An 11,475-nucleotide genomic window follows, 5' to 3' on the forward strand; every position below is an offset into this window, starting at 1 on the left:
CACACACACACACACACACACACACACACACACAGACATATCCCCTCTTCACAGCGAATATACATTAGTACGTAAGTTTAATACCTGGAGATTAACAGAAATGACAATGGGGCACAGATGCAACACAGTAAAACAGGGATGGGGGGTAGGACTGGAGGGGGCAGAGGGACACTGGATATGATCACAGCAACCAAGGAGTGATTCCCTTGGTGCTCTGAGGTCATGAGACACTTGCCTCTTGTCACCAAGAAAACTGCATGGTGAATAAACCACCAACTCTGGAAGATAAGCCGTGGCACTACTGCGGAGCTTAGAATGGGGTGGGGCCCTCTCTGTCACAGTGTTAATACTCAAGCATGGCGGGCTCGGAGAGTGTTACGAAATATCAGCATTTTGACCTGGTGAGAGGGGCCTATTTGGGATGTGCCCCGTTTACCTAACACTGGGTGAAGGAGGTCCCCACTCAGGGTAACAGGGCCCCGGGATACCGTGGTCTTGACTTGCAGCAGCACTCCACACCACTGCTCCCAGCCAGCTCCACTCTGTCCACTGAGCACCCTCTCCGCAATGGACCTAAGCCAGAGTGAGCCAATCAAGAGGAGACGGGAGGAACCACGTGGTGGGATGGAAGGGGCAGGAGCTGGCAGAGGAGCAGGTGTGTCCCAGGCCGGGCCCTCCCCTAGGCATCATTGAGGCTGCTGTCGCTCAGGAGCACCTTCTCCCCAGGTCTGAAGGCCGGCATCCCAAGGTAGGGGCAGCTGGCACAGCGGAAAGCATCGCCCAGGTAACACTGTTGAAAGAAGAGACCATCATACAGGGGAGCCAAGTGTCAGCTCTCCCAGAGATACAGGCCAGAAGAAAGGGATCCCAAATTTCATGGTATGGCCACAGTGGCCTAAAGAGAATGACTGCGTACATTTGTAGGTCCAACTGGGATCCAAATACTAAGAGGCTTTAAGATCTCTGATTTCATGAAAGACAAAAGTCTAGAGAAGTCCCTTAGGTGAATACTTCTGTATTCTCAGCAGTTCAAATCACAGCCACACTCAGCAAATGGCTGAGTAGCATCAGGCCTAATGTGAAGCAGAAAGAAAGGGGCCAAAAATAAGAAATGACAAGTGCCTCCCCTACGGGCATGAGTGCGCTGCCCACTCTCAGGAGATAAGCCCTCTTCCCATTACTACCTAGAGACACGTTCTCACACGTTCACCTATTATTAAAATAATTGGGCAGTGAACTCTGTAGAGCTGGAGCTGGCCTGTGTTTAGTTTAGGCCTTTGTGAATACTGAGTAATCAACCAGATACTCACGTTTCCACAAGCCGACTTGGGCTGGGAGCTTATCTGGTCCCTCAACTTCTCTTTCTCCAGTTCTTCTGCGAGGCCACAGGTGCTGGGGGAAAGTTAGCAGGTGATGAGTGGGACCTGCCACCACCCAGGAACTCCAAATCCTTGACAGACCTTTTCCCTGGGAGTCTTCACAGATATGGAGCATTGACCTTTCCTGGCCTAGTCAGCTTTGGGCTCCACAATTCAATGATGTACTGTTTGGAGATTCACACACAGACAGTAAACTATCGAAAAAGCCAGCAAAGATTAGCACAAATTTGGGAGAATGGTAGCCTCTTGTAAGGAGAGGGAGGGAGATGCAGCTGAGGGAGCAGGCAGAGGCGACTTCTAAGGAACAAGTCATGTTCCTGGTACTTAAGCTGGGTGAGCAGTACATGGGTGTTCATTTTATTGTTCTTTAAAATGTACTTATTTAGCATACTCTTCTAACCGTCTGATACATTTTACAATAAAACATGTTTTAGTAATTGTGAAGCACAGCGATTCCTTGACAATCAGAAGCCGCTGGAAGCAGCCTGGCAGCCTCTTCTCACCCCAAGGCTTACCAGTTCTTGCAGGCCTTCCTCTTTTTCCCTTCCCCACAGGAGGCAGCCCGCAAGGAAGCTGGGTCTGGCTTCTTCATATCTTCTGGATCCAGCAGTTCATCTGAGTCAATGAGATCCTGGAGAATGTTCGAAGCCATTAATGACCCAGTCATGGTCTCTGCTAATGAACAGGTGAAGTGGCCACAGTCCACAGCAGCAGTTTGCCCATCTATGTAGAAGGCAGCCATCATCCTACCTGGGCTTGATCATCACGCCCAAGCTGACCACATAGTGAGTACACTACGTGCACAGAAGCTGTGTTAGGCTGTGAGGGGGCTGGGGACTCATTTATGATGTGCAGAGAATATGTGTGTGGAGGGCAGGGAGGGAGGGGGCAGGAAGAACAAAGAGAGAAGCGTTATATTTATGCGAATATATAAAGGGCTGTCGTGTGAGAAAAGGGAATGGAATATTTTCTATATAATTCCAGAGGAAAAGGCAGATAATGATATATACACTTGTGTGATTCTTCGATAAACGTGTAGACAGTTAATCTGTAAGCTCTGTGAGGGCACAAACCGTCGCCTAGTTTGCTTACCACTCTAACTTCAATAGTTGTAGGAATGAAGAACTTTATTACAGAAAGCATTGATCTGAGTTGGAAGAGCATTACTGTTAAGACAGTGAGCATTTGGTGACTTGCCCAGACGAAGGAGCCAAAAAATATTTTAGCTGACAAACTCTTTTCAGGTTTACGCATGCCCACAAGAGTCTTTAATATATCACATGAAGTGAGAACAAGAAAATCTGCGGGGGGAAAGATGCTGAAAAAGAAATTTAAAATGCCACTAATGAGGAGTTTCCTTCTGAGTCAAAAAATGCCAATGGCAGGCACAGCCACAAGGCTGGGCTTTAAATGCTTTCACACCTACAAACCCAGAGAGGCCACTCCAAACAACAACATTCCCACCCAAAGTGGGGCCTGAAAGAAAGCAATCAGGTGACCACAGTGCTGACTCACCACGCTCTCATCCTCCATATCATTGGCTGAGAGGGTCCAGAGCTTGGCAGCTGCAGGGTCCATAGCAGGCTTCCCTGAATCCAACCAATGAAAGAAAACAAGCTCCAGAAAAGCAGCTGGAAACAAACTCCAAGCACATGTAAGTGCTTTCTACTGAGGCTGTGCAGGGAACACACTGGACCTGGGTTCAAGGCCCAGCTCTATCACTTATAAAGGCATGAGAGGGACCCATCACTTTATGGCAATAAAAGCCATCATTTGTTAAGCTTTGTGCCAGATACTACATTAAACATTTTACATACATGATCTAATTTAGTCCTGCTCACCACCTTATGAGGAAAGTTCTTGTCATCCTAATTTTATAAATGAGGAAAGAGGTTTAGATACTTAGGCCAGTTACACCCAGCCACAAATACACAAGTACAGACAGAGTCTACCTAACGCTTTTAACTTCCACTCCATATTGCTTTCTCCTCCTTCTCTTAGTTCCCATCCCTAGAACATGGGGCTAATAGGATTCCCTATGCCCACTGCAGGAGATTTGAATATGAAACAAGAAACTGTACCAAAAAGCATTATAAATAGCAAAGCTCCGGTCTCATGTAGACCTGTTACAGACAAGAAAATGGGCTCAAGAGCTGATGGCGGTGGCGTAACAACAAATCAGTAGCAAATCACACCTCCTGATTCTCTCTCTGGGCCCGAAAGAGCTGAGGGTTCAGTGTGGGCCAGTCCACGAATGGGCCTTGGCGGGTAAGTGCACCCCCCAGAGATCACTGTCACACTGGATGCTCAGATCTCCCACAGGGCAGGCCATCTAAGCTGCTCCTACCCATTCTGGAACTGTGACTCCAAAGGTTAGGATGCTAAAGGATTTCTTGAAGATTTAGGCTGGACAGTCAAAACAGAGCAGTGTGAATACCTGTAAATTTTTGCATACCTCACAGCTAGGACAATTTTTCTCAACTCAGGCATTAAAAAATAGTGATAGGAAGGGTGAGAATGGTGAAAAAGGGTGGAGTGCAATCTTCTGAGAGGAGATATTTTTATAAGTGTCTTAAGATCCTCAAAGAAAAGCTGAATTCAGTGGCACAGAGAAAAGGACACATGGGAAGAGGAATAGCACACTCTTATCCGCCATGACCGTCACTGTGAGGTCTTCTGAGGGTAAATGTCATAATTCTGGGGTCTGGAAAGACTTCATTAACTAATGAAACTATGGGAGTCTGACCTCTAGTATCTGGAGACCTCAGTGTCCTCTGGTGCAGAAGAAGGGGCTGAACTAGGTAATATCTACGCATCATTTCAGTATTGGATCCGAATATGCCCAGAACAACAGTACATTAAGCATTCTTCCACTTGGAAATGAGGGAAATTAAGGAAGGGAATGATCCTCTAAAGATATCACCACCTCATTCAGATCTCTGGCTCAGTTTTTAATACGGCTTTTCAGGCCCACTCAGACAGAACAATATCCCTAGGCCAGTCTCACCGGAAGACTTCTTGGTAGTAGAAAGCTTAAGTTGACTAGAAGAACCCACTTCAAAATTGGGCTTTTTTCCTGTGATCTGCACAGAGAGCAGGCTGTCACTGTGGTAACCCAGGTGTTCTCGGACAGACTGAATCTCCTCGGGGCTCAAGAACTTGCGCTGCAGCTGAAATTCAAGATATCAGAGGATTAGGCCACGCTTTTTCTACCGTATGGTGGTGTACTATGTCCCCCTCACAGGTGTCAAACGCTCACGTCTGCAGTAAGCGCATGACAGCAGGAGATCGCAGACGTTGCCTCGTGCCACACGTTCGGTTTCTCACTGATCAGGACCCTGGAGTGTAACTTCTGTCTACGTGTTTATGTTGAGCCTGCCCCTTGGAGAGTTTTATCAAATATCTGTCTATTAGGTACAAGGCACTGTGCGAGGCATTGTGGAGATTGTAATGATTATGATTATCAAGATGAATCGGACATGCTGAAGAGGCTGTTGAATGGAATCGAAGCCTGTGGCGGGGGAGCATGCCCACAGTAAAGATGCTAGAAATGAAATACGCAGTAGAGAAAGAGAACCACGGGGGGAGGGAAATGCTTTCTATGTTCCTTGGGAAGAAGCAGCAGACAGGAAAGGTCGGGAAGAAGCTGGGGGTGCTACCTCTATGTCCGACAATTATGGAACCGCTACATAAACCACAGTCCATCTAGAGCACTGAACGCCGTTCCATAATTAGTAAGAAAGTGGGTCAATACACTAAGATGGATAATGTCAAAGACAGCTAAAGGTGGGGGAAAGAGCTAGTGACTGAACACTGTATACATACGACCTTATTTACATTAAAAAATGTGTATACACACACACAAAACACACTTGTAAATACATAAAAAGAAGTCCGAACAGCCACACCAAAAAATGTATTGGTGGCTCCCGCTGGGGAGGAAAGTGTAAGCAAGGCCTGAGATGTCACTTTATATTCTTCAGTCTTAACTGAATTTTTATGAACATCCCATATTTTGGAATAAAAGATGGAAGAACTTTAACTAAAGAGAAAAATAAGAAAGGGTAGGTGTGAAGAAACTGAGGCCCTAGGTCATGTACAGATCAATGGTATAACAGCTATTGTGGTATAACACTTCTCACACAAGAAAATTTCAGCATTGGAGAAGAATGGAGAACCATAAATACCTCTATTTAATGTTAATATTTCTAATGAATTGTCAGAAAAGGATTTCCCCCTCCAACCTATTCTAGCCTCCCACCCAAAAGCTGAGGAAAATACAGGCAACTGCCCTTCACTTAGGCCTAAGATTCGTGTCCACTAAGAGATGCCTCAGTGGTCACCACTAGTACTGAGACCAAAATATGTCCCAACCCACATGGGCCCAAGCTGAGTCTCTTCAGAGGAGATTGATTTCAGAGGTTTCGTCCTTCGAGGCATCTGGTTTCTCCCATGCAGAGCCCTTCTCAACTTGTTTCCTAGTTGAGTGACACTGATCACCTCACCTTCAGGGTTGTTATTTCTCCCAGATTCTCTCTGTATCGTCTGACAAAAGAGATACTGGGTTTAGTCACCCAAGGCTTAAATTCCCAGCAAAGAAGGTCGTCTACAAACATACCTCTTTTACTTCCACAAGACCAGAAAGAGTCAGGGCTGAACACAGCTTAGATGCCGTCTTCACTTTGCTATTGTTAACTGCTAAGAGGAAAACCCCAGTTAATAGCTTTATAGGCCAAAGCAGGAAAAATAATAAAGGCTCTCTCCTATTCAGGTCAGCAGGCATTAAAACAACAATAACCTATTCTGTTCAATATATATATATTTTAGTGATAATATTTTAATTGGACAACTCCTTTTGGTTGTTCAAAGTGCTCTTACTGATGCTCTTAAGTGTCATATAACCGTCTCGGTTCTTTGTGGCTGTCTGGAGGGGTGGGATAGGGAGGGTGGGAGGGAGGGAGACAAAGAGGGAAGAGATATGGGAACATATATATATGTATAACTGACTCACTCTGTTATAAAGCAGAAACTAACACACCATTGTAAAGCAATTATACCCCAATAAAGATGTTAAAAAAAAAAAAAAAGATGCTAGCAAATCATAGATCTGGGACAGTACTTACTCTCTATTTGAACTTTCATGTGGGATGTGTTTTCAGTCAGCTGATATTTCCTATTCAATTTCCAGAAAGATCCCACTATCACCAGGCTGGTAAAATACTGGGTCACCCACGTCAACTCCAAAATGGTCTCTCTTCTGGTGCAGCCAGATTTTATGATTTACACCCATTAATGGGAACCAGTAACTCTTCCAGGAGAAAAATGATGGCATCTTCTGAAGAATGTATCCTTTTCCAGGCAATTTGTTTCTGAAGAAGGAGTTCATACTACTCATCAGATGAGTCACTCTGTCTCTATGGGTTCAGCAATAGAATACTTTTAGTACTCAGAACCAACAAGTTATAACTGGCAGCTTTCTTCACCAGGAATATTTAAGAGTTGTGCCAGAAAATGAGCAAGCCACTGTAAGAAAAGTATTAAGGCCACGTCATCTGAGCTGAGCTCAGACTCATTGAAATACTATGAAATATAGGCAGCAAAACACATTGTTTGAGGGATAAAAGAATGGTCCTTGACTATTTTCACACACAAATTTCGCTGGTACACCATATCCTTAACCAAAGCATATGTGTATATATCAGCAGTAGCTAACATATAATTTTGTATGCAAAACGTGGACATATAGAATAGCTTTGCAGGGTGGTCCAGCCAACCAGTCAAGCTCTAGGCAGAGAAAATGCTTTACTTCAGATCCAGGAACGTTCACTGGGAATGAACCAGCATTCTGATCTGCACCTTACTCTCACTTTTTTCCTCCCTGACTCCCCACCAAATATTCTTAAATCTTCGAATCTCTGTCTTTCTTCATGGTAACTGTGGAGGAAATGATTTTGGATGGAATTAAGCAGGTGCAGGTGGTGCCATAGTACGTACTAGCTCCCAGCATAACATCTGCTTCCGATTCTTCAAAGCTTCTTATTTTTACAACAGTCCTCTTTGTCTTTTCTCTCTTTTTTGTAGGTCTGTGGGGTTGTTTTTTTCTTCCTATTTCAAGTCCCTGTAAGAAAGAGAAAATGGTGGTGGAGGACGGCAGAATTTCCATATGCTTCATCAGATGATAGAACGGAGTTACGTCTGTTGAATACGATGCTGAAGTGCTCACGCTTTCTGGACCAGGACTATCCAACTCCAGATCCATCCATGTTGCTCCAAATGGCATTATTTCATTCTTTTTATGGCTGAGTAGTATTCCATTGTGTGTGTATATCTAGATATAGATATAGACATAGATGCCACATCTTCTTTGTCCATTTATCTGTCGATGGACATTTAGGTTGCTTCCATGTCTTGGCTAATGTAAGTAGTGCTGCAATGAACAGAGGGGTGCATGATGGATGGCATCATTTCTGCAATGATGGAAATGTTCTATATCCACACTAGGTCCGTCCACTGACTTCACATACCTGTTGAATGCTTCAGATGTGGCTGGTCTAATGACTAACTGAAGTTTTAATTTTGATTCATTATAACTAACTTAAATTTAGCCATCTGTGGATAGTAGTTGCCCTATGAGGCAACACAGTTCTAAAGGCTTGATGAGCATTAGAATTCCCTTTCACTTTTTTCTATATACTTTGCCTCATCCTCGATTTATTTAAGATAAAATCCTTTCATGTTAAAGTTTTCATCTCAAAACATTGTTTTCCTAAGTATAACCATTCTTTCTTTCTTTCTCTCTCAAGTTTATTCCAACTTGCTTCTTCTGTAACTCTTATCCTTTTCCCACAGTCATATCCAATCACTTACACACACACACACACACACACACACACACACACACACACACACACAAACAGAACACTAGATACCATGAAGAAAGAGGTGTCGGTCATCCTCATGTATATTGCTTCTGAAAAAAAAAATGAGAAAAAAGAAGGGGGAAATATGTGATGGCTCATCACCTAACATTTCCAAATGTAAATATAAGGGGAAGTTTATAAATACAGTGCGCAATGTGGTTATACAGGGCCATGAGCTGCCGCTCATTACAGACTATTTAAACAATGACAACGTGAAACGTGTGATGAAGTGTTACCATTAACCAGGAGAGGAAAAGCAAAACAGAATTGGAGAGTTTTGAAAGGTTTAGACCTTTAAGAACCTTGGAGTGAAACTTTTTTTTTCCCCCTGAAGGGATGTTTTGCTTCTCTTAAACCATTGTTGGTCAAGGGAATGTTTAATAAATTACTTGCTTTTATTCCTAAGTGGTATGCTGGACTGTGTAACTAATAAAGCCTGTTGTTTAAGAGTCTTGCCCACTGTCTATAGCAGAAATAAAGATGGGGGCATGTCATTCTGAATCTGACCAGATCCCAAACCTCCCATCAGAAGTTAAGGTTTGGTTTCTAAATTTGGTATCCATAGTTTCTCAAATGGACCCACTAGCAAGAAGAACAATTTCCTTACAACAAACTCCTTCTTAAAAAGACATGAAAACTAGCATGCTCTTTCAGCAGTCCTTTCTATCGAAAGCTGTCTACACTGGCAGATATCCACATGAAGGAACAACCTACAAGGATGCATGGCGGGTTTCACCACGATCCTTCAAATTTGGGACATAAAGTCAGTACCCTTGTTGGTAATGTTCTGCTTCCCCAGGGAAACAGATCTGAAATAAGGTTTGGTTTATCTAAGGGGTGCAGTACACTGGTGTGGCAATAGTCAGGTGATACAGGGAAGGAAAGACAGTCAACGGGAGTGCATTATTAAGCCAGTTACTAAGGTGAGTGACTGAAGCTTAATCCCAGGGATTAGGTGGGGTACTGTGTAAAATATCAGTTAAGGGTCAGGGAATTAGGTTACTTGTACCCCCATAGCTGCTAGTCATTGATTAAGGAATGCCTCAGAGGGTAGTTAATTCCCAGACACATCAGTAAAGTGGGTTATTTCTATTGAGGGTAGTCCACTGACAGAGGTGCTGGTACGCACTGTTAGAAGTCAGGCTGGCAAGCACAGGTAGGGTGAGAGATCCTGAAGTCTTATAGCCAGAACATTGACAGAACCTGCTACATAAATATTACATGTGATGGAATCCTTCTTAGGGTAAAGAATGTTAATTTTGTAGAGTCCCCTTTTGTTTGTCCAAATATTGCATTTACTAGCTGCAAAAGGAGGTTGTCTAGAATTTGGTGAATTCTTCTACTTTAGTTCAAGATTAAATAAACTTCAATAATGACCTTCCCATATTTCTAAGATGATGAAGGACTAGTCTCTTATTTTGTTCAGAAGCTACTCTGTATCATCAATTGTTTGAACCATGGGATTTTTCGTCATTTGCCTAAATTTTTCTTCATATGGAATAATCTGATTTTTTAACAACGATCCCAGGTTTGGATCCATAAATGGGTGTGTCCCATATACAAAAGGCACAGAACTCCATGAAACTCCAATTGTGGGTCTCCCTGGTTGCTGAGACATATTAGCATGAAGGGCATGAATCTTTCATCTAAGTTATGTGTATATGTTGCTTTCATGTACTTAAAACATGACATGATTAAACAGTAAAACCCCACATGGCTTCACTCAGGCACATGCAAATTTATCATAGAATCCACCTGTCATAGATCATACTCAATAAAAAGTCAGGACTTTGTATAACATCCAAGGTACATGGTATGAATCAGACCACCCAATCCCTCCCCATAAGGATGATACAGATTTGGTGGAGGGTGGCCCATGATGTTGAAGTATGGAAGGAGGGGGGATGGAGACTGGCCTGAACTCAGGGGAGTGACCATGAAGAATCTCACAGAAACACAGAGCAGAAGAGATAGGCTTGATCAGGAGTCAGGAAGCAGAACCAAGATGGAGGACCACGAGACAAATCCAAGCATCCAATTGGGCACAGGCATGGTGGAGGCAGGGTCAGGAGAGTAAGAAGCCAGAGTGAGGATCTTACTGAGGAACCAAAAAGGCAGAGTGGGCTAGAAAAGGCGGAAAGAACTAGAAGGGGTGTGATCTGAGGAAAATGGCGCAAAATGGTTCAAGGTCTCATCTGAGAATGCCAGCAACCCTCTGGGGCTCGTGTGGCCTTCGCACATCCTTCCAGACAGAAACATTTCTTTGTAGAGTTCTACTGAGAAAAAGAACACATTGACAGATGTATAAACAGCACCCCAAATGATAAGGCTCATTCAGCTCTGTATTCCTTACAACTGGCACATAAGACTTAATATATGTTTGGGATTCTGCTCAACTGGTTAATAATTTTTACTTATTTATTGACAAAACCAACACATATTTATTGTAGAAAGTTTGAAACATGCAGAAAAAAATCAAGGAAGAAAATTAAATTTTCCAACAATCCACCTTCTCAGAAATGTTTACATGTGTTCAGTAGTTTTAACAAAACATTGGTATAATATAATGTAATATAGAGTAGTGTAGCATAGTATAGTATAGTATAATATAATATAAATATAATTAATATAATGTAATGTATGCAATATAATATAATTAATATAACTACAGTAATATAATATAATATGTGCTGTTTCATAACTTTTTAACTTAATACTTCAAAGTATCATTCCATTCAAATGCATTTTGTCCATTTGTGAGAAATACTTCTAGGCACATAGTATTTTTGGAGGTAAAAATGTCACCACCACCACCACATCATATACAAAACGTATGAAAGACCAAAACCTTGGTTCATGTCACTCCCTAACGTGACAGATTTATCATGGTAGTGTCCCAGCAGGAAATAGATTGCATGTTCAGATGAGTTTGAAGGGGGTTTGGTAAAGGGGGTAGGGAAACTGCCAGGACCCAGGAGGCAGTGACAACAGGGCTACCACCAACCCTAGACCTGAGGAGGAGAGGAGAGGGAGCAGTGACCAGAACATGGAGGGAGGGCCATGAACAGGTGGCTCCCTTGGCAGGAACAGCGGTCTGGTCCAGGGGGATAGCCGACCTGAGATAACCCTGATGGGAGGGAGATGGGAAGAGATATTCCCCAAACCTAGACCGCTCT

The sequence above is a fragment of the Lipotes vexillifer genome, unplaced genomic scaffold (genome assembly GCF_000442215.2).
Source record: "Lipotes vexillifer unplaced genomic scaffold, Lipotes_vexillifer_v1.1 scaffold418, whole genome shotgun sequence".
Classification (NCBI taxonomy): domain Eukaryota; kingdom Metazoa; phylum Chordata; class Mammalia; order Artiodactyla; family Lipotidae; genus Lipotes; species Lipotes vexillifer.